We start from the raw sequence: 23475 nt of genomic DNA, 5'->3' as shown, positions 1-23475 counted from the left end.
CTAACCACCTGAAACTTATGTATAAATTTCAAAATGATATATTTTGAATAGTCAGAAATTAGTGCATTCTAAGCATCAACTTTTTTCTTTTTTTAAAAACATTTGTTTATTTTACATATCAACTGCAGTTTATCCCCCCTCCTCTACTCTACTCTCCCCATCCACTCCTCCTCCATTTCTGTTCAGAAAAGGGAAGCCCCTTCCATAGATATATCAACAAAACATGCCCTGTTCTGTTGATATATCTATGGGAGGCACCTAGCCTTGTATTGAGGCTGGGCAAAGCAACCCAGTATAAGGAATAGGGTCCCAAAAGCCAGCAAAGGAGTCAGAGAAAGCTCCTACTCGAACTGTTAGTCCCAGAGGAAGACCATGGTACATAACGGTTACGTATATGCAGGGTGCCTGGGTCAGTCTCTTGCAGGCTCCCTGGTTGTTGGTTCAGTCTCTGTGAACTCTTATGAACCCAGGTTAGTTGATACTGAGGTTTTTCTTGTGTGCTCCTTGACTTCTCTGGCTCCAAGAATCCTTCTTCCCTCTTCCTTCAGCAGGATTTCCCGAGCTCAGCCTAATGTTTGGTTTTGAGTCTCCACATCTGTTTTGAGCAGTTGCTCGATGAAGCCTCTCTGATGACAAATGGGTTAGGCACCAATCTATGAGTATTGCAGAATAACTTTAGGCATCATTACATTGCTTTTTTTTTTTTTAAATCTCCAGTCATATTTGGTTCCATCCTAAGTTTCTGGGCCACCCAGCCTCTGGGTCCTGGCACTCCAGGCAGTATCAGGGGTAAGTGTGGGGGCCCATAGAGACTCCATAGTGAGGCCTTATACCATCTTGTCTCAGGGTCAGAGAGTCAGAGTTTGCTTTGCTCCACGAAGGCTGCATAATAGGATGTTTTGGCCAAAGGCCTGGTTACCAAGTGTCTTATACTTCAAGGCCTAATTACAAGATGGCTTGCCATAAGGCGTGGTAACCAGGTGTTTTGAAAATTAAGGAAGGGTCTACACTTGTTTGTGCTTTGTACCTTTACCTTGAAAGGGGAGGTCTTTTGTCTCTCCCCTTGCTGGTGCATAAAAAGCTCATTTGTAATAAACTTGAGGTGACTGTGGTATTGACCCAGAGCCCTCCCAAAGTTGTCCTGTGTCTCTGTCTTTTTCTTACATCTTTATTTTTCATATCTATTATTTCTTAATCCTGACTTCTCTCTTCAAGGACTGTTCAATAGCTCAGGCTGGTCCCTGACAAGTAGGCCCTCATTTGGAATCTTACCCGGAGTCATCCTTCTAGATTCCTGGGAACTTCCCTTGCACCAGCATCTATTTTTCACTAGAAAGTGTTCCAGTTCAGAGAACAAATATTTACTTAGAAAATCATGCTGCTGTGAATTATGATGGGCATTTTCTTTATGCTCATCGACCATGCTACTGTGAATATCATATTTGGCTGTGAATTCATATGTAGGTCTCTATCTGTCCCTGGACTCCCCATGTTTTAGGCCACCTTCAGCTCAGTGTCTGATGAAAATCATTTTCCCACTACCTACAATTTCATCCTTGAGTTCACTCAGCACTGTTGTCTGTTCCCATCTAAGAATCCATGTTGATTCTTACTATCTGCTTGTCATTCTTTTGGGTTTTTATTCTCTGGATTCTTGGCCCGATACTTGAACCACAGCTGATCGCCATATAACCGTTATCTATGATAATCCTTTTAATCTATTCTATTCCTAGGATTTCTGTTCCAACCAACTGTGAATCCATTTTAAATGTCCTTTTTCTCTTTTCATAATGTGTTATTTATATTTTCTTGGGGGCTATTTAGTCAGAGCAATAAAAAAGTAATTTGTGTTGAATAATTACTTTTGATTCAGATCATCTTAGACTTTTCCTAGTCTTTTTCATTTAATAGCATTATACACCTATTTTTTTTGCCTGCCTGATTTTCTTTTAATCTTTCCAAACCCCTCCCCCAAATCCCTCCTATGTTTTCCATACACATACCAACACACTGTCTGAGGTTAGATACTGTCTCTGAAATCCAGCTTTCATACAATGATGTAAATATACAAAACAGTTAAGGGTATTTGTGCTGTTGTCCTACATCTGAAATTCAAACTCATGAATGGTGGTGTACATCTTTGAATAACTATTTGTAGCAAAATTATATCGTTTACAAAAAAAGGAAAACACCCCTCGATTGTGAGATAGTTTAACCTTATAGGATCATTACTTCACACACAGATACAATTGTGTCTTCTGTTACCATATAAGTTACTTGTCAGATTTCCACTTGTCATTTAAATGACATTTTTCGTCTTGCCACCAAATTTTAAACTGCTTGTGGGTTTCTGTGTAAAAGTATTTTAAAACTTTTATCAGAAAACTAATCAAATATATTCATTTCTTTTTACTAATATAGAAAGTGAATTTATGTAAATTTTTCCATCTTGTCATAAGTCTGACAGATACATGTGACATTAAAGGCCCTCTTCCGACTGAAAGAGCATGGTTGTCTCCCACAGAATACATTAACTTTAAGGCTCAGATTGCCTATGACTGCATGCCACTGCACTACCAAGTAAAGGGAAAGTGAATCTACATTCATAGGGAGAGAGAAAGACAGTCATAGAGAGAAGAAGGAGAGATGGCGGAGGGGAGACAGAGGGAGAGTCAGAGCCATACATAGAGAGAAACTGAGACAGAAAGACACAGAGAAAATGATAGAAAGAGAGAGAAAGAGGGGAAGAAAAAAGAGACAGAGTGATAGAGAGAAAAGGAATGGGAGACAGAAAGAGCAAAAAGAGAGCAGAGAGGAAGAGGAAAAGGAGGAGACAGTGAGACTGTCAGTTAAAATAGGTTGAAGCCTTGTAATTAATGCTTTTCAATTTTAACCAGTTATTCGACACTTTTCCCCCAGTCCCTGGAACACCCAGAGATGGTAACTGAGAAACATGTAGTTCCAATGCCCTTTGCATCTTATAAGTTTTAGTTACTGTAAGTGCTAAGAGATCAGAATCTCACTTCTCCTCCCACAAGTATATTTTATTTTAGCTCTGAAAAAAAAAACAAAATCAATCATTTGTTGATTCAGAATCTATATTATGAGTGGAAGAACCTTCTCTATGCATATGGATTTTAAGAACAAAACGGACATAAATAGAAGACCTCATCGGTGAGCATAGGAACTTATTTTTTAATGGAGGAAGAAAACATGAATCAATTAATCACTGAGTATATAATATGCATATAACCTAATAAGCATAATATATTCACAGAAGGAAAAACACATGCCAGTGTGAGCATACACAGGAATATAACAGATTAGTTGCAGCCAGGGAGTGTCAGTTAGAAAGCACAGAACCTACACCAGGCCACTGGGATTTTGAAATTTGTGTAATGTGGATGATATTTACTATATTTAGTTAGTGTGAGATTTAAATATGGAGCATAGGAAGAAGTATGTATTAATGTATAATTTACATTTTGCAATCCAAAGATAACAGTAATACTAAGAGATAGGTGACATAAAAATTTTTTGAATGGATGCTAATATGCAAAGTATAAAAATCCATCAACTCAAGGGTAATTCAAAATGAAAGGCTACAATTTAGAGAATTGATAATTTCTACAATTAATGCATTACATTTTACTACATATTTATCTTGTCATAATGTGCTATATCCAATTTCCCTATGTCACAAAGACATGAAATGCACAAATTTAAGGCCAAGTTGAAATAAATTATTCAGATCTTAAAATGTATCAATTACTGTAATTAAATTTTATTTGTCTCAATTTTGTAGGAACAGAATAAACTATATAATTATTATTATTATTAATATGGTTTTACTATTTAATATATGTGCTTAATACATCTTGAGTTGAATAACCATATATTCAATGCTACATTGGAAAATGTGAATAAAATTTAATTAATTTAATAGTTTCTAAAATGGACAATTATCAATTTCTCTACAATGTAGTGAATCACTGAAATTTGGATGTGAAACTTTGCAATTTTATTTCCTTATTTTTTGACAAATAGATTATGTTTCTGTCAGGTACAAAGGAAACTCCATTTCCCCATTTTTTTTCCTTTCATACATTACATCCTGATCACGGTTTTCCATCCCTCAGTCATCCCAGTTCCCTCCCCCAACTTCCACTCTCCCCGAGATCCACTTCTCATAAGCTTCCCTTAAAAAAAAGAAAGAAAAAGAAAAAGAAAGAAAGAAACAGACTTTCCACAGATATCAACAGAGTAGAACAGAACAGAAGAGAACATGTTAGAATAAGACTAAACACACATGTCATATCAAGGCTGCATGAAGCAACCCCATAGAAGGAAAAGTGTCCGAATCTTAGGCAAAAGAGTCAAAGACATGCCCAAACTGCACTGTTGGGAGTCCTACAAGAACACCAAGCTACACAACCATGAGGCATATGCAGAGGACCGAGCTCATACTCGTAGAAAGTCCATGTTTGTGTCCTCAGTTTCTGTGAGCCACTATCTACCCAGATTACTTGATTCTGTAGGCAACGTTATCATGTGTCCTTGACCATTCTGCCTCCTACAAGGCTTCCTCTCCCTCTTCAGCGGGATTCCTTTAACTCTACCTAATGTTTGGCTGTGAGTGTCTGTGTTGGTTCCCATCAGTTGCTGGGTGACACCCCTATGATGACAATTGAGCAAGGCACTGATCTATGAGTACAGCAGAATATCATTAGGAATCATGTTATTCCTCCCCCCCCCCCCCCCCGGCCGTTTGTTTGTTTGTTTCTTTTTTGTTTGTTTGTTTTGTTTTTCGAGACAGAGTTTCTCTGTGTAGCTTTGTGCCTTTCCTGGAACTCACTCTGTAGACCATCCATTGGTGTTCGGATCCATCCTGGGTCTCTGGGCTTTCCCCAGATTCTTGTCAAATGCCAGCTATTTTGGCTATGCTTTGTCTTTCTCTCTTTCGCCCTCTTGTGGTCCTCTCTTTCTCATCTCTAGCTCTCTGCTCGCTCTGGCTCTGGCTCTGTCTCTGTCTCTCTGTCTCTGTCTCTGTCTCTGTCTCTCTCTCTCTCTCTCTCTCTCTCTCTCTCTCTCTCTCTCTCTCTCTCTCTCTCCCTCCCTCATCTTTCTCCCTTTTACTCCTGCTTCTCTTATGGCCAGTGTCAGTCTACTGCTTTCTCTCTCTGCTCTGGACCTTTTCAGACGCCCCTGGGTGTTCTTTCTCGTATCTATAATAAAGATTGTCTCTAACCATACAATGGAGCAGTCATACTGTCAGTTTATATAACTTCAGATTTTAATTATGTGTGATATTTGTATATTTTACTTTGTTACAGAGAAAATTTACATGTAAATACATACTACACTTTCAGAATAGTCTCCCATTTCTCCAGCTGTATCCTTCTGTTAATCTTTGTTCTTCTAGATCACTTCACTTCTATAGCCATATATTTATATATGGTTTTATAAATGTACATAAAAACCTAGAAACCACAAGTGCAAATAGGCATATGGTTTTAGTTACTGGAGACTAGCTAATTTTTTTTTAAAATCTCCACATATATATATTTTTTTCTGGAAAATAACATAACCGCATTATTTATGGCTGTAATAACTCACACACACATGCACATATGCCAGTTTTTATTCATTTGCTGACATGGATGCTCTTGTGTTGAACACATACATTTGTTTTGCTATTTACCTAATGTGAGTAATGCTGACATATCTCAGTGATATGGAGTCAATTGGGTAAATAGCCAAAAAACAAAAAACAAAAAACAAAAAAACTATACAGCTAGCCCCATCTAGACCTATTTTCAGTTTCTTGAGAAACTTCATAGAGGTTTTCATAGCAACTGCTTAGATTTATAAACACCAGCACTGTAAAGCTTTCATATTGTCCTAGCTTTATTAGTGAATGCATTTCTAAATGATGATCTGGAATATATTTAATGTATTTTTGATGGCTAATGAGATTAGATATTTTATATTCTTCATATTAATCTTCGGTCAGATATATGGATGGAAAAGATTTACCCCCATTCTCTAGATGCTCTTATATCAACTCTTGCCTTTTCTGTGCAGAAACTTTTAAATTTCACAAGGAGAGTCCGAAGAGAAGCTCAGTGTAAAAGAGCGCATTGTTCTCTCCCAAGAACTCAAGTTTGGTTGAACCCCCCTGGGTGACTTACAACTGACTGTCATCCCAGCATCTGGGAATCTGATGCTTTCTTCTATTCTCTGAGGGAATCCATGCATATGTGACATATACACACATAAAGAAAAATAAGTCTTTTAAAGAAAACCCACTCAGTTTGCACATACACGTTGCAAAGATGTAATTACATCAAATATGAGTAGTTTAAGTACCAAAACCAGATTTCTATTAAGATCTGTGAAAAAATCACTTTATGAATATAAATATGTGTGGAAACAAGGGACGAGAATAGATATATATTTCAAACACCAATTAAAGCAAGGTTGGTGGTTAAAAATACAGGATAAGTTAAATTCAGACTAAATTAACTTACAGGAAGTTTCCTAATATGATAACAAAAAATAGTATATAGCATGATAATAGTCTGCAGTGTGTTTACATGAAAAAGATGGACTTCAAGATAAGATGAAATAAACACAGTTAAATAGAATGAAAATATTGTGTTTTAAGTTTATAATTCAAAATGGATAATTCAATACTCTCCCTTTTATCATTTGCTAAAAAGATTAAGCCATATTCTGGCTATGATATAGAAGAATTCAACACAAACCAATACAATCTTATTGGTATTTGTATAATAGCCCCCAAAATAATACCCAAATCCCACATAACAAGCACACACATAAAGTCAATTGAAAATAAATAATTTTCAACTTTATTTTCATTTTATTTTGTTTGTCTGGGTGTTTATCATGCTAGTACATTTGCCAACCCTGTGTATTCAGTATCCAAATAGGTCAGCAAAAGGTGACAGATCATGTGAAATTAGAATTTAAGATGGTTATTATGAGCTGCATTGATCAAACTTGGGTCCTTTGGAAGAAAAACCGGTGCTTCTAACTGCTGACTCATCTTTCCAGCCCAACAAGTAACTCATTTAAAAAAACAATCATGAGGACCCCATTGTTGATTTTTGACATTTTATCTTGAGAAACTGGAGTCTTGTTTAAAAAGTCCTTTCTTATTCCTGCAGTTTAAATTGTTTTATCTACTATTTGTTCTAAGAGTTCCAGAGTTCCAGATGTTAAGTTCTTCCAACGGTTTATTTGGAGTTGATTTAAAGAACCCGTTTCACTCTTCTGCAGAAGGGTATGTAGTTTTCCCTGGAATCATTTGATGAGGAGGTTGTCTCTTTCCAATTATATCTTTTACACCGTGTCAGAAATTGGAAGGCAGTTGTCTTATGGGCCTTTGTCTGGATCCTGTATTACATTGACAGATATTCATCTTGGATTTAGTTCCAGTACCACGTTATGTTTTTGCTCCCTATACTGTCACTATGGCTCTGCAGTATAGTGTAAATTCAGGCACAGCGGTTCCGCAGCAGTGTCTTCGCTCGGGACTGCTTTGGTGTCTTTTTTGCTTTCTTGAGAATTTTCAATTTCCATAATTATTTCTGGGAAGAATGGTGTTAGAATTTAGATGGGATTTCCATGGAATCTCTTGATTTTTTTAATAAGTTAGACATTTTCAAAATACTAATTCTAGCAATTAATGCCCATGAGAAATCTTTCCATCATCTACTGCCTTCTTCTATTTCTGTAATTACTTTTAACTTTTTCATTGTAAAGGTATTTTATTTCTTTGATAAAAGGTTTATTTCATGGTACTTAACATAATTATTATTTTTCAAAGGAATAAAGGCTTATTTCAGTCTCATGGTTCCCCAGATTCCTGAGGTCTCAGCCCATGGTTTAGGGTCTTGTGTCAGGACAACATGGTGGTCAAATGTATTATCACTATCATTTGCCCTAATATCAGTTCTGCTGTCTCTCAGAGTCTCCTCTACAATTCATCCAGAGACGTTAAAACAAATATCACATTAATAATATTCCCCACCCCACTGTATGGTTAATGAATTACGCAAAAACTTAGGTACTGCTTAATTTAGATCCCAATTGCCTCCAAAATGCTCATGCTAAAAGCTTGGTCCTCAGCTGTGGCACTTTTGGGAAGAGAGGCCTGGTAGACTTAAATGAGGTCATTGAATGTATAGTCTTAAAGAAGTCATTGCAGTCCTGTTGGATAATGTAAAAAGCCTTTCAGAGTATAAAATTTTGTTGCATTAAAAACATCATATCCTGAGAACTTTAAATTTCTCAAAAATAATTTTTCTTTATACAATTTTCTTTGAAAAGATTGACCTCTTTTTCATTGTCTCTATATTGAGATTACTCTAAGGAGCATCTTTTATTCTGCCTTTTAACCTTATGATACTTGAAAAGATTTAGGACAGTATTATTTGCTACATGCTTAGATACTTAATTGACTAATAGCCTTGACATCATCTATAGTTAGTTCTAGCTTGAGATAAGTTTGGAGATAAAATATTTTCAATAAAAGTCTCTAAGCAAGTATTATGTAAGTTCTTCTAGAAGTTATTGAAACAATATTAATTTTCTATTTGAAAAAATATGTTCTCTGGTTTAGTTTCATTTTCTTACTAGCAATATAACCTTTATCCACGCTGGGACTAATCAGAGAGATACTTGAATAGTACTTGGGTGTTTTAAAAATATTTTTTTCTTTTTTTATCAACAATAACTATAATGTCATTATCGAACAATAATCTATGACTTCAGTGTGTATAGACTATCAACACAAAAGTGTTCAGTGGTAAAATATATTTCCTGTCACACTCTAATAATTTTATGGCTTTAACCTGAAAGTACACACAGCTGATATTGTTAAATACTTTCCATCAATGAGGTTGAGGATATCTTAATATATTTAGAGTTTTGAAGTTTGATTTACATTGGTGATGATGGGATATTAAACTTCATTTTTCTGATTCTGAAATCCATTCCCATTCCAAGTCTTAATATTCATTATACAATTTTTTGATTATTTTTGAAATAAAAAATTCCATTTATTACCATCATGTTAAAAGAAATATATCATTATATGTTTATTGAATTTTCATAAAGAATCAGATTAGATATATCATTTTATTTCAGTGCATTATGTCAAATGTCTGGGAGTATCTATTGTGATCAATAAGCATGAAATCTATTCAATCACATGATTTTGACAAAGAAATAGTTTTGATAAGTTCATTTGTTATTTAAAATAGATGTTATACTATAATTTTGAAATTAAAAATAACTATTGATTCTTCGGGAATTTTATATCATGCACCCCAACCCCACCCATCTCCCAGGCCCTCTGCATCTGCTCCTCACCCTTGTAGTGTGCCCCCAAAGGAAAACTAACAAAGAAATAACAACAATAGATAAAGATTAGAAAAAAGAAGAAACAATATTAACAAAATAAAAAATAAGAATATCAATTTCAATTAAAAAAACAACCAAAAAACAAACAAGCAAACAAACAAAACAAACGAGAAAAACAAAGCAACAATAAACAAAATACCATTTTGCTCCTCCCCTTTTGCCTCTTCATTGCCTCTTCATTCATCTTAGTGGCATTGGGAGCTGCTGTGTGTCATGTAGTATACCTCTTTTGTCCAAAATCTTTCCTTGCAAATGTTCATTCTGTAATGTGCTACTGGTCATGTTCAAGGCCTCTGATTCTGGCACATTATTAACATTAGACTCCAAGGGAAACACCCCAGACATCCTGCTGTTGCCCCAAGTCATGAAGACCATAAGGCCATGGCTCTACAGGACAAGTCCCTTCATGTACTCTGGCATATTAGATAGGGTTAGATGTTGGGGTGTTCCATATCAAAGCCCTGGATGTATACCTATGTGGCTGCTGAGTTGGTCAGTACTGGCCAACTCTTCCACTTCCTTGGTGAGGGGTGGAGACATCTTTCGTAAGTGGGGGGTGCCAACTCTTGAACTAGGGGAGGGTCCAGCATTTCCATGCTGGGGTCATCTGTGTCCATTATCTCAGGGCTGGAAGGGGACAGGTTAAGCTCAGGGATGCTCTTGAACTTCATCTCATGGTTCAACACATGATTAACATGGGGCCCTATAGTAATATGGGCAGTAGGCATCAACACACACCTCAGCTTTGGCAGGACCACATATCCAGTCATAGCTATCACATTTTAAAATTTAAGATGAAAAAAATATTCCAAGTACGTATGGGTGTGTGCACTCTTGCATGTACTTTACATGAAACTTGCATAACACATGATTGGAAATGAATAATCAACATCAGTGTTGCCATGGATGTACTGAAGTACTGAAATGCATATACATTGCTACTCTTCTGACATAAATTACATGGCACTAATATGACCTTGATTGTGATTATTAAATTTGGTGGTATTTTCCTCGAAATTTGAATGAGTTCCTGTCTAATCATTGAAAAATATCTCAAAACTACTATAAAACTAGATTGTTTTCAGTCATTACATAGTCCTATAAATTTAGGAAATTTTAAAAACCAGAATGAGCACAATTAAACATAAACAATACAATCTTTTAAAAGTTCCAAACAACTACAAATTATCATTTTTGAATCAATGCTATAATCAAATGCTTACTGCTGCAATCAATGCTGATTGTTTTACTGTGATCAACAACTGTTCATTGTAATCACGTGACTTGCCTTCACTAGTCTACTCTGCATTTGGCAGGTTATTCAAAATGAAGTAATTGTTGTTTGCTAATGCATTGCCAGAGAAAATGAATATTTTTAGAGAATAATGCCTGGCATAGGTAACACTTTATAAAAATTACATAAGAGTTTGTGATTCTCTTCTAGAATGAAATTTCCATACATTCTTTCTGTTAAATTCCTAACTGTGTGTTCAAAAGGACCTCCAAAATCTTAAGATTAGTATGTTTAGTACGTGTCTTCTGCTTGGAGTCAAGAGAGTGAAAGGCAATACATCTTCTTCTCTGCCATCTACTCAGAGATTAATTCCATTAAATGTCTGGCTTCATAGTATTCTAAAGTATACATGGAGAAAGTTTTTGTTATTTTATTATTTTATTTTTATATGTTGATGGATATTTAAGTTATTTCCATTTCTTAGTTATTATGACTAGAGCAGCAATGAGTATGACTGAGCAAGTATCTCTGGAATGGGACGGTGAATCATTTAAGCACAAGCCAACGAGTAGCATAGAGGGGTATATTTATTTCTGGCTTTTTTAAGAAACGACAGCACTGAGTTTTAGAGTGGCTACACAGGTTTGCGATCACATTAACAGTGCGTGAAGGGTCTATTTTCCTCATGTCCCCTTCAGCATTTGTTGTAGTTTGTTTTGTTGACCTTTGACATTTTTGATTAGGGCATAATAAAATCTTCAGGTGTTCTGATTTGTGTTTCCCTCATTGCCAGAGAAAATGAATATTTTCAGAGATATATTTTAGCCATTTTCTTCTTCTTTTGAGAACTCTGTTCAGGTTCATGGACCATTATTTTGAATGTGTATTTTTATTTTATTTATTTTATTTTATTTTGATTCTTTGCTCATAATTCTGATCATCCCAGCCACTAGAGATAATTATATTTTTACCAGTCAGATGGAAATTATCATTTGTAAAATCAGAAAATGGCATGGGAACATGGTAAAAGCAAGCCAATTATATGCATAATTGTTACACATAATAAAATTATGGAAAATATCAATCATAACAGACATTTCTTAAGATTAGTATGTTTTAAAGCTGCAATTACAAGGTTATTGCTACTAACAGTTGGCAGGTCACTTTATAATACTCATTAAACTTACGCTTACATTACTACTTCAATAATATGTTTCATTTTAAACTATATTTATAAATTTAATGAGTATTGATAAAAATAAACCACAACCAGCAAATGTAGTGACGTGAAAACTGATGCAATTAATAACTTTGAGTAATTAAAGGGAAAAAACTTCATTTAGAGCAAATTAGAAGTTAAAGATAAATCTGGTTTTAACAACTGCATTATCTTTTTTCTTTCAAAATTTTAGACAGATTGTTCCTACGATATTGTGCTCAAATTTTTCAATATATACTATGACTAATTCTCTACCTTTGAGGCATCAAAAATAAACTATGGTGTTATTAATTGCATTAAGCACATTTATCACTTGACATCGACTTAAGTATGAATAAAAGAGGACAATGGCAAAGTGGAAGTTATATGACTATAATTTCAATGCATTTTGATGATGTAGTTCTTGTTTTCCCAATTTTTTTGGTAAGATAAGTATGAATAAAACCATAATTGACATTGTAGGTAAATAAATGTATGTGGATACAAATTATAGATTCTTGCAAGTCAGAATTTTTAGCAAAGAACCATGTACTACTAATAAATGAAAGAGATTACATAGAACCAAAAGTGACATTTCAAGTTGATGATCTGTTTGAACTGGTGATGATTCATTTTTATAATCTATAGAAATAGTTGTGTTTATAAAGAGGCCAAGATATGTTAAATTCTAATGGTTGTAATTTTTTTCATTTAAAGACTTCCATTGGCTATAATGGGAATTTATTTATGTTCTTTGTAGGCTCCAAGTAGTAATGAAGGACTTAATGAACTATCAAAATGTTCTTATTTGTTCCAATAATAAAACATTTGGATAGAATTCTAAGATGTTGTTAGGTACAATGTTCTTATTATGGTAATCATACCTAATACCAAGTTTTCACATGTTTTCAATTGAGCACCACCTTGCTTTGTTTTGAGGAAATTTAGTACAGTGTTAAATCGCCAATGAGATGCATCTTTTCTTCATGAAAGGGGAATTTAAACTTCACTCCTATGATTCCAATTCATGTACAGATATTGATTTCTAATTTCTTTCCTGAAGTTTTCCTAGTGTCAAAATGTGTCTGTCATGATGTGGAAAATATTTCTAGAGAGCAATTCAACAGGCAAAAAAAATATGTAATCTCAATGATTTCACACATGCATGCTTATTTTTAATCCATACATACATATTGTTTGTTCCTATAGTCTGCAAAGATAGGTTTGAGGACATGTAGAGTGATAATCTATGTCCATTCAAGTAACAGAACAGTGAAACAGATTGATGTAACGTGTTCAAATGTCATTGATCAAAGACACCTGCATTTTCTTTAGGCAACAGCAGAAGATGCCAACTGATCCCATGCCTGGGAATTGGACAATGTGTATTTACATTTATCTCTGAGTAGGCCTTAGTCTCCAGAGACAATTTCCTTTCCTAGAGTGTTCTTTATCATCTCTTACCAGGATTGTTCCAGTAGCTTTGTCTGAATTTTCAGAAAAGCATTATAGTCGGTATAAGAGGTTACATCATTACAGTTCAAATAACATTTCTAGGTAGAAACAAGAGACCAATTGGATATTATAAATTTCTGTTTTTCTTCATAAACTAAAAATATTGGACACACAATTATGTCATATTTTATCTGACTCATCAAGAGAAATATGAAGAGGGAGAGAGCACAAGAATCTTAATTAATGCTCTGGCAATTAAGAAAATAATTTCTTGTAAATTACTTGAATACTTAGTTGATCTGTGTTTAGTGGTATCTATAGCATGCCTTTTGTCTTTTTTTTCTGATGGGTGACATTGAGAAAAATAATAATGATCAAAGATAAAAAAGTGTTTTATCCAAAGGTAAAGGATAAAAGGTGAATTGAGACTGTCAGCTTATTGGACATGGTAAACAGATAATCCAAACCATCGAGAAGTGAAGCACACTCCATAAGGGTGTTCATGGACATGTGCTTTTTATTTCAGTGTGTAAGGCATGTGAATCTAAGAGTCAAAACACAACAAATGAGTTAGGTGAGAAAAATTTCTATCAAACAATAGTCATGAAATGAGCTGAGTTAGAAGAACTACTATGTGCTTGTATTATATACAGAAAGAGATATTTTACAGCATTTTTACTTCATCTCTCTCACACAGATTTGTATCTCAGTATAATTCTCAAATCCATGAAGCTAGAGATTTACTTTACTTGAATTAAATATACTATTTTAGATGATAATCAAAACACAAACATCTTATGTAGCTAGAGTTTTCCTGCCTGGCCTACAGTCTGGACAAATCTCTCTCACCTGTCAGTCCCACAGCCGCTCAGACCAGACCAAGTAAACACAGAGACTTATATTGGTTACAAACTGTATGGCCATGGCAGGCTTCTTGCTAACTGTTCTTATATCTTAAATTAATCCATTTCTATAAATCTATGCCTTGCCACGTGGCTCGTGGCTTACCAGCATCTTCACATGCTGTTTGTCATCGTGGCAGCTGGCAGTGTCTCTCTGACTCAGCCTTCCATTTCCCAGCTTTATTCTCCTCCTTGTCCCGCCTATACTTCCTGCCTAGCCACTGGCCAATCAGTGATTTATTTATTGACCAATCAGCAACACACTTGACATACAGACCATCCCACAGCAATCTTAAATTGGTTCTGGGCTACCATATGATGTTTTTATTCAAGAATATATATAAATAACATAACTAAATCAGGATAGATATTTTAAGCTCTTGAAATATTGATCATCCCATTATGAAGAAAACTGAAAAATTACTTCCTTAGCTTCTTGCATTAGCTAGTGACATTGCGTTAAGTGAATGATATCTCTATCAGTAGTACCAATTGCTCAACCTTTCCTGTGACTTCCCTTCTGTTTTCCATGTCTTTTGCAGAATTCCTTTCGTAATGTATAAGCCAGCACAATTTTTAGATCCCTGTCATGAATCAGATCACATGATTATTTTCTTCTTCTGCCTGGTGTATTTTACCTAATTTTTATTGTTTCCAATCCCAATTGTCACAAATTACAGAATTTCATTTATTATAGCTAAATATAAGACTACATGTTTTTAATTGGTAAGACACTGTTATTTAAATACATCCTTTAATGAGTAAGCATAATTCCAAGTTATTTTTTAACAAATAACTTCACAGACCTGTATTACTTAAAATTGTTGACATATTGACAATAATACAATATGTATTTCATGTAAAATTATCTCATTTTAAAACATATGAATACATATTTCTATGCATTAAACTATACTATGACTGTAATATGAAAATATTTCAGGCAGATTTTTATAAAAGAGGATTTTATAATACAATAATATTGACATTAACTCAAGCTTAGATTGGTAAAAAGGAGGGGTGTGTGTGTGTGTGTGTGTGTGTGTGTGTGTGTGTACACGTATGAAGGATTATAATATATTCAGTTGTTAAAGGCTGTGTGTTTAATGAAGGACAACACACTGAATGGTTTTAAAGAGAATATACTAAATTATATAGAAAGCAGTTTTCTTCATAGTGTGGTTCCCTGAACAGCAGCATTAACATTTCTGTTTATTATTCAGCAATAAAGAAGAACAGAATTACGCCATTTGTTTTTATTCAAGAATATATATAAATAACATAACTAAATCAGGATAGATATTTTAAGCTCTTGAAATATTGATCATCCCATTATGAAGAAAACTGAAAAATTATCATGTTAATTTGAATCATGTTAAAGGAACTATATGCGAAATTAAGACTTAAAGGAAAACAGGCATGAAAGTAGAAGGGGGCAGTATTTGAGAAGAGAAAGACAAATAGGACAGACTGGAGTCAAAAGAGGGTAAATGAGAATGATTATGATTAAATTGTTCACAAACATGCAAATTGCATAATGAAACTGTGCATAAAATTAATACACAATATAAATTTTTATTTTAAAATGTATAACATCATTTCCATCTTACATCCAATGAACCAGTAACATGGGAGTAGATTTTTCAAGTGTCTCTAGTAACTGCTGACTTTAGGAGCTCTTGCAGAAATAAGATATTTAAAGCTTTTTGAATGATCTAATCGGGAAGCTAGTAAGAGTTACTCAGGGAAGGAAGGAGTAAGCTAAGTTATTTTTGGGATAACGTTTTCTTTAGATTCCTTAGTGAATCTTAACTTACAATCAGTTTTCCAAAATTAGGTGTTTTTAAACTCCCCAAACATGTCATGTTTGCAAAATATATGCAGTTAGGAATGCAAAGTTCTGACCTCTTATTCCTAGAAATACCCAACTGTCCCTCACTAATCTGTATAAAACCTTGCCCTACTTCTCTTCATTGAAAAGCCCTTTCTCCTTTGAGTATCGCCTAACACACTGCCTTTCCAGAGTTGCCCTCCCTGGCAATTAATTAAAAAGTAGGACAATCCCACAGTATCATTGGCTGCTATTGAAGGTGGGCTGTGTAGTACTCAGAACATGTTATTTGAATATTGTTAAATGTAATTCTTCTCTTTTTTTTCTTTTGAAATTCCACTAGATGTTAAAATACCTGAAGATGGTCATTATGGTAGCATGATTCTCCATCATACATATAGCCACAATCATATATTTTGCCTGGCATACTCTAAGCATTTTTACCAGAAAGACATATATAAATCCACTAAGCCTCTGTTTAAAACAATCTGAATGATCTAATATCGTTATCTAGTTTACCACAGGATTTTTCTAAAGCTTAATGTTTATTTAATCAAAGTTAAATATGTCATTTTTTTAAATGTATGCATTGTAATGTCCCTACCTGTCATTTCTGTCATCTGACAAATTCATCTATAAAGTTATGCATCTTGAAAGATTTTATTTAGGTAGAATTTGAGATTTTGAGTACATTGCATATGACAAGTTTTATAAAAATGATATAGTTGTTCATTTTGGTGACTTAAAAAAAATTTCCTGCATTTCTGAAATCTCTCCCAAAATTTAAGAGTTCATATTCTAAAATCAATGGAAAAGATATCTTGGGAGTGATGATATCAATTTTATTTTATTTTTTATTTATTTTTTTTTAGGTTTTTCGAGACAGGGTTTCTCTGTGTAGCTTTGTGCCTTTCCTGGGACTCACTTGGTAGCCCAGGCTGGCCTCGAAGTCACAGAGATCCGCCTGGCTCTGCCTCCCTAGTGCTGGGATTAAAGGCGTGCGCCACCACCGCCCGGCTCAATTTTATTTTTTAATTGAGGTTCTCAGAATAAATTATCTCAATTTTTATTATTCTTGTTTCTTCTTTAATAACTACATTCATTTTCTTCAAAAATAAATAAGGTTTATGAATATGCATGTCCATGGGAACATGCGCCAGTGGAAGCTATTCAATTTAAGTAGATTACTGTTGTCACTTTGAGTTGGTTTCACTTCCAGTTAAGAGAATTACAGATTTGGCCTCTTCTGCTTATAGCTCCTGACACATCTCTACAAGCTGCAGTCACTGTAATGTAGTGACCTCAGCTCAACTGCTACGTGAACTTTACAAGTGAAAACACTCAGATTGTGCAGTTATGAATAAAAATAAATTTGCTTTTCAGGGAGTTTGGCCGTTGGAAGGTAAATAACCTTGCAGTTGAGAGAAGAAATTTCCTGGGCTCTCCTCTGCCTCTTGCCCCTGAATTCTTCCGCAACATAAGGCTTTTGGGACGGCGACCTACACTTCAGCAAATCACAGAAAACCTTATCAAGAAATATGGGACTCATTTCTTGCTATCTGCTACTCTGGGAGGTAGGAGCCTTTGAAAATATCTGTGCTTGTGTTTGCCTATGAATAAAAGCGTATATTCACTCTAGAGGGTCACTTAATTCATATCACTACCTTAGAATCTTTTCATTATCAAAAATGTTGATGAACTGATCACTTAATGCCTTCTATAATATTCACACACTTGAAAAAGATGAGAGTATTACTTAGTGTCCCCCTAAAAGCTATCTAGAGTGCCAATATACATGAAATGTGTGCATAGTTGTGACAATCTATTATACAAAGTGATATGGTAAATCATGTTTAAAGAAATAAATAGCTTCAATGCAGGTTAGAATCATTACTTCTGGTAACAGAGAAAAGAAATGATTTCCAGGAGTAAGTGGTAACATTCCATGTTTTTAAACTCTACTCTTTTATTAGTCTGTACTTGACTTATGATTATGGGAAGGATAAAAATATCACAGCTGATTGATAATATTTCAAAAAGATAAAGACTTTGGATTATTTCTTAGGTTAGTGAAGTTAAGAAACCTATGATTAAGCCTGGTTAAAAATGGGATTAATACTGTGATTCGGATTCAGCATCTTAAATAATTCTGAGGGACTTTAAGGAGATAATTAAGAAAGAAAATATGACATTGTCACAAAATACTTTTCAATCTTCCATTTCTCTATATGCAATTGTGTATGTGTCTTCCATGAGGTCTGTAGCTTCCAAGTAATGCATCAAATAATAACTGATACTCCTGATTCTACTATGAGACTGGTAGAAAAATGTGGACAAGGAAGCTGAGGGAAGAATTTGTGTTTCCTTGTCAGCTGCTCCATGAATTTACAAAATGTGGCTGTGTTGATCTTGTCAAGGGAGCGGTGCTGTGGAAGGCCTGCTTTCTTCACAGTTCTCAGCATTACAGGATCAGTCTTTTCTGTTATTAGCCCCACAAACCAGTCAGTTAGAAATTCAGACAATTAATTATTTCAGAATACATTCCATAAAAAAATTTGTCTTCACCTTGTAGGTGACTTACTTACACCAAGTCATCACATATATGAAAATCTCCAAAATTTATCAGAGCATTCTTTTGTGGTCCATCTGTCATGCAGGGTATTTGAAAACCTGCGCCAGTCTATGATCTCTCTTATAGAGGGAATCCTGGACTTAGCACTTATGTAAGTCCCAAATAACAAATCTAGTGCTAGTTTTCATCATGTGTGTCTCTTCCTAACATATTTTTTTTAATTCAAGTGACTTTTAACTTACTACTTAAATGTGTTTCAGAGGCTATCAAGGCCAACCAAGAATACAGCTAAACTTTCTTTTCTGTACTATATTATCATCATATTTTGCCTTGTTCATAGAATTTATACTTATTCAAAAATACTGTGTTTGTTTGTAGAATGGTTTATGACCTCTTTCCTTCTTCTTCAAGACAAAGACCTTGACTGCATGTGTCATCCTTTCTCTTGGTTATAATAGATGTTGGCATAATATAGGCTTTGGTTAAACTGCTGTTCAATAAATGACTAGGCCAGTGACCAATATTCCTCAGTTTTCTGACAAATGTAAATGTTTATGATCATTACAGAGAATATTGGATTCTAATCTTGAATGAAAAGAAACATTCAAAAAATGCTAAAACAAGTGTATTTCATAAAGGTTTATAACTGAAGAGAATCAGGGTCATAGCTAAAGGCAGATATTTAAAACATAATCAGATTGGAAAAGGATAAAGCCCTCTCACAGTTACCACATGACATTCTACCATGTCATGTCATGACAACACTAAAAGTGCAGAATGTAGGTGGTGGGCACAAAGAGCAGGCTGCTGTATGTGGAAACAACTTCCCTATTTCCTTTTACACAGGTGAGTACTAACCAAATAATAAGATGCAGACAACAAATATATGCTAAGTTCCTTCTATCTCCCTGTTTAAACAGACTAAAGACAATCTCTTTATTAATCTTTATAATTGTGCAATTTATTTTACAGTTAAGGAGGGAAGAGCATCTGAATGGAAGTCATACTAAGACTTCTGTGAATGTTTGAAGATCCCTTTAATGCAGTATATACCTCAGTTTCCACATGTGTGGCGTTTAAGTTTCTGCAATTATCAACAATTATGATTTTGTGCAACCTTTGTCTATTTTGCTTTGTAATGTCAAGTACTATAAATATAATAAAATCTGAAGAGTAAAAGTAGCATCATTTATATAAATGACTGCTTTTAAGAAGTTGAATAAGTTAAGACACATGTAAGCCTTCATTACCTTTATCAGCGAAGCAGTGTAACTAGAAGAATTTCCATCAATAAAATAAAGTTTACAAGTATGCACAACAGAAGTATATGTGCCTTGCATGGATATAATTCTTAACACATTGTTTAAATTTTGCTAATTTTTTTTTACTTAATTGTTTTATTATTTTTGTAATAAGAACAGAACATTTTGGTTTTTTTTCACTGTTTGTTGTTTGTTGTTGTTGTTGTTGGTGGTGGTAGTGGTATTTGTGGTGGTGGTGATGCTGCTGCTGTTGCTGGTACCCACTGGTGTCTATAAGTGGTATTTAAACTGCTCATGGGATTAAGCCAATTGGTGGATTAACTTTTCCAATGACAGCAGGTTATGTTGGTATTTATACATGCTACATTATCTTGATAGAGTTAATAATTGAGTTGATAATTGAATTGAATTAAGTGAAATTATAAAGTGGGTTAAGCATATACACTCTCTTCCATTTACAGTAAACAATGACAATTTTAAAATGGCAGCCATTGTAATTGGACTTAACCTATATTGTTTGTCTACCTGTCCATTTGCTTCAGATACTTTACCTCATCAAGCATGAGACTATTAAATTCTGTTTTTAAGAAAACATGAGATTTATAATAATTAACTTAAACCAATTCTCTTTGTACTTTTTCTTCTCCTTTTCTATCTTAACCCTTCTAAAATATTAAGAATAATTGAAATATCATCAGCACACTGAAGGCTCATATATCAGCAAAGTTTTAAACTAAAAATGTAAATATATTATTTTATGACATCCAGAATATTCACCAAAATGAAATCATTTTGAAAAAAATAAGTTGACTTTAAAATATTCACTGTCAATATTAAAGACATGAAAAGAAATAAGTGAAAGACTTTTTTCCCCCAGAATTACCTAGGGCATCATACTATTGACTTAGGTATAAAATCTGGATACTCCATTTGAAGCCTTTAATAAGATATTGTATGATAGATAAAACTGTTGATTGAGTTATCTTCCTTCACAGAAAATCCACTATATAAAAAACCTCCTTCAACATGTTTCATTTTCTCAGTGTGTTTTATTTTTATTGGTTCCAGACTGTTCATCAGTGTGGTAATACTACTTGCTGTTATTTTGAACAATGTTGTCTAAACCTCATCACTGTTTAAATTTCTAAAATAGGCCATTTATTTTAAAGAATCTATACTTTAAAAGATTACACTGCTTGGAGGTATTGATTTCCAGCTATGGAATAAATATATTTCATGACTGTTTTGTTTTCCATTTTATTATATTATAATATATAACAAACTCAGAAATAAGAGTGCATCTCTGTAATGTATATGGAAACATAAAAATAAGATATGAGGACAAAAAGATGACCTTAAAATTGAAGGTATTGACTTAATTAGAGAGGCAGTAATTTAAAATATTATTAGATTTGATTTCTGGTTTCAAGTGTTCAAGTAAAACAATTAAAAGTATATCAAAATAGAAATTATTTGTATGAAATTATTATGTCATATATGTACAATAATTTTAAATGTACCTGATTGATATTTTCAGAATTAAATGATTTGTTCAGTTAGTCAGAGTAGTACTAGAATGCTGCAATTAAGTCTATGTTCTTAACCACTTTCAAGAAGTGATAAAACAAGTTACCATTGATTCTTCCTACAACTCCTGTGCAAAAGGCAGAACTATAATACAGTTACTCCCACCTCCTATGCATCAAAAACTTTTATTTCATTGTTATATAAATTTATGAAAATAATAAAACAAAGAAGTTAAAGAAACAGTGTTTTTATTGTGTGCATATGGGGGCAATGAGTTGTGGTGATATATTGTGTACCCTAATAAACTTATCTGGGGATCAGAGGACAGAGCCAGCCATTAGACTGGACACAGAGGTCAAGCAGTGGCAGCACACGCCTTTAATCTTAGCATTTGGGAGGCGAGATTCATTGAGATCTCTGTGTGTTCAAGGCCACACTGGGAACAGATCCAGGCGTGGTGGCACATGCCTTTAATCCCAGCACTAGTTAAGCATAGAGGTCTGGAGGTCTGTACAGACAGACAGGAAGTGATAGAGCTGGGCAGAAAGAGGAAGTTAATTAGTTGGGTGGAGAGAAGAAGTAAGATGGCAGGGCACAGAAAAGTATATAAGGTGTGAGTATATAAGGAAGAAGTTCTGTTGGGCTGAGGATTTCCTAGTGGTAAGAACTTGTGGCGGGCTTGTTCTCTTCCTCTGATCTTTCAGCTCTCACCCTAATATCTGGCTCAGGATTTTTTATTAATAAGAATATTTAGCAATTCATGTTACATGAGTGTGTGTGTGTGTGTGTGTGTGTGTGTGTGGGTTTGTAAGTCCACATACTATTCCCATCATCAGTGGTCAGAAGATTGTCTAGTCTGTGTAGTTTGTGACACAGGTAGTTATTAATTGCCTGACACAGGCTGGGAACCAAAGTCAGGTTCTCAGTAAGAGCAATAAGCCCTATTAATGACTAAGCCATCTAGACCTCCCCAATAAAATTACTTTTCTAACATATGTATTATTAATAGTATCAAATTTTATTTTAGGGACTGACAGTTGTGTTGCTTTATATTACTTTAAAACAACTTTTTATAGATTTGGTTTTGGATGATGCACAATGTAATTTCCAGTATACACATCATTTTGAATGTACAGGTTCATTAAAAGCCACAATTAAATACTTACCAAATAACACTACATTTTTTTTCAGTTGCAAGTCCTCACGATTTTTTTCTAAAAGAAATTCTTGTGCGCATGTATTTTTGTTTGCCATATTACAAAACCTCATTTTTATAGCACTTATTTTACTTGAAAACAAACAGTATTTTCTTCAAAGATGAATTGAAAATATGTATATGTAGTATCATAACATTATTGACAGAGCAAGTATTTATAATATATTAATACTATCCCAATAAAAAATGAAGTGTGACTACTGATATCATTTTCCTTTTTTTTTTCTTTTTTGGTTTTTCGAGACAGGGTTTCTCTGTGTAACTTTGCGCCTTTCCTGGAACTCACTTGGTAGCCCAGGCTGGCCTCGAACTCACAGAGATCCGCCTGGCTCTGCCTCCCGAGTGCTGGGATTAAAGGCGTGCGCCACCACCGCCCGGCTGATATCATTTTAATAGTTCACTTTGACCATTTAAAAAAGTATTTCCTTTATGTATGTATGTTAAAGAAAGATTAGAAATAGTAAAATGAAGTTTTGGTAGGATAATTATTACTGTTTCTTTCTATTTTTTCATTCCCATAAGTTTTAAAACTTAAATATTCTTTTTTAAGTTTAGAAACAGTAAATTTTCACTTTTTCCCTGTGAAGAGTGTTCCATATAAAGTATCCACAACTGTAATTCTTTGTCATATGCCACCTTTTCACAGTCAATTAACACCTGTCACCATCTTTCCAGCTGGATCTCTTCTAAGGAAGTGTAAATTGCTTTTACTTTAGTTAAAATGTAACATAAGTGAGTAAGCAACTAACTGAATATAAAATTCATATCTTAAAGAAATATGAATAATTATTTAAAAATGGGAGAAACTGCCTCTATGTGGATATCAAT

Source organism: Peromyscus eremicus, chromosome 15, assembly GCF_949786415.1.
Source record: "Peromyscus eremicus chromosome 15, PerEre_H2_v1, whole genome shotgun sequence".
Classification (NCBI taxonomy): Eukaryota; Metazoa; Chordata; class Mammalia; order Rodentia; family Cricetidae; genus Peromyscus; species Peromyscus eremicus.
The sequence above is the reverse complement of the archived record's forward strand: the minus strand, read 5'-3'. Positions refer to the sequence as shown.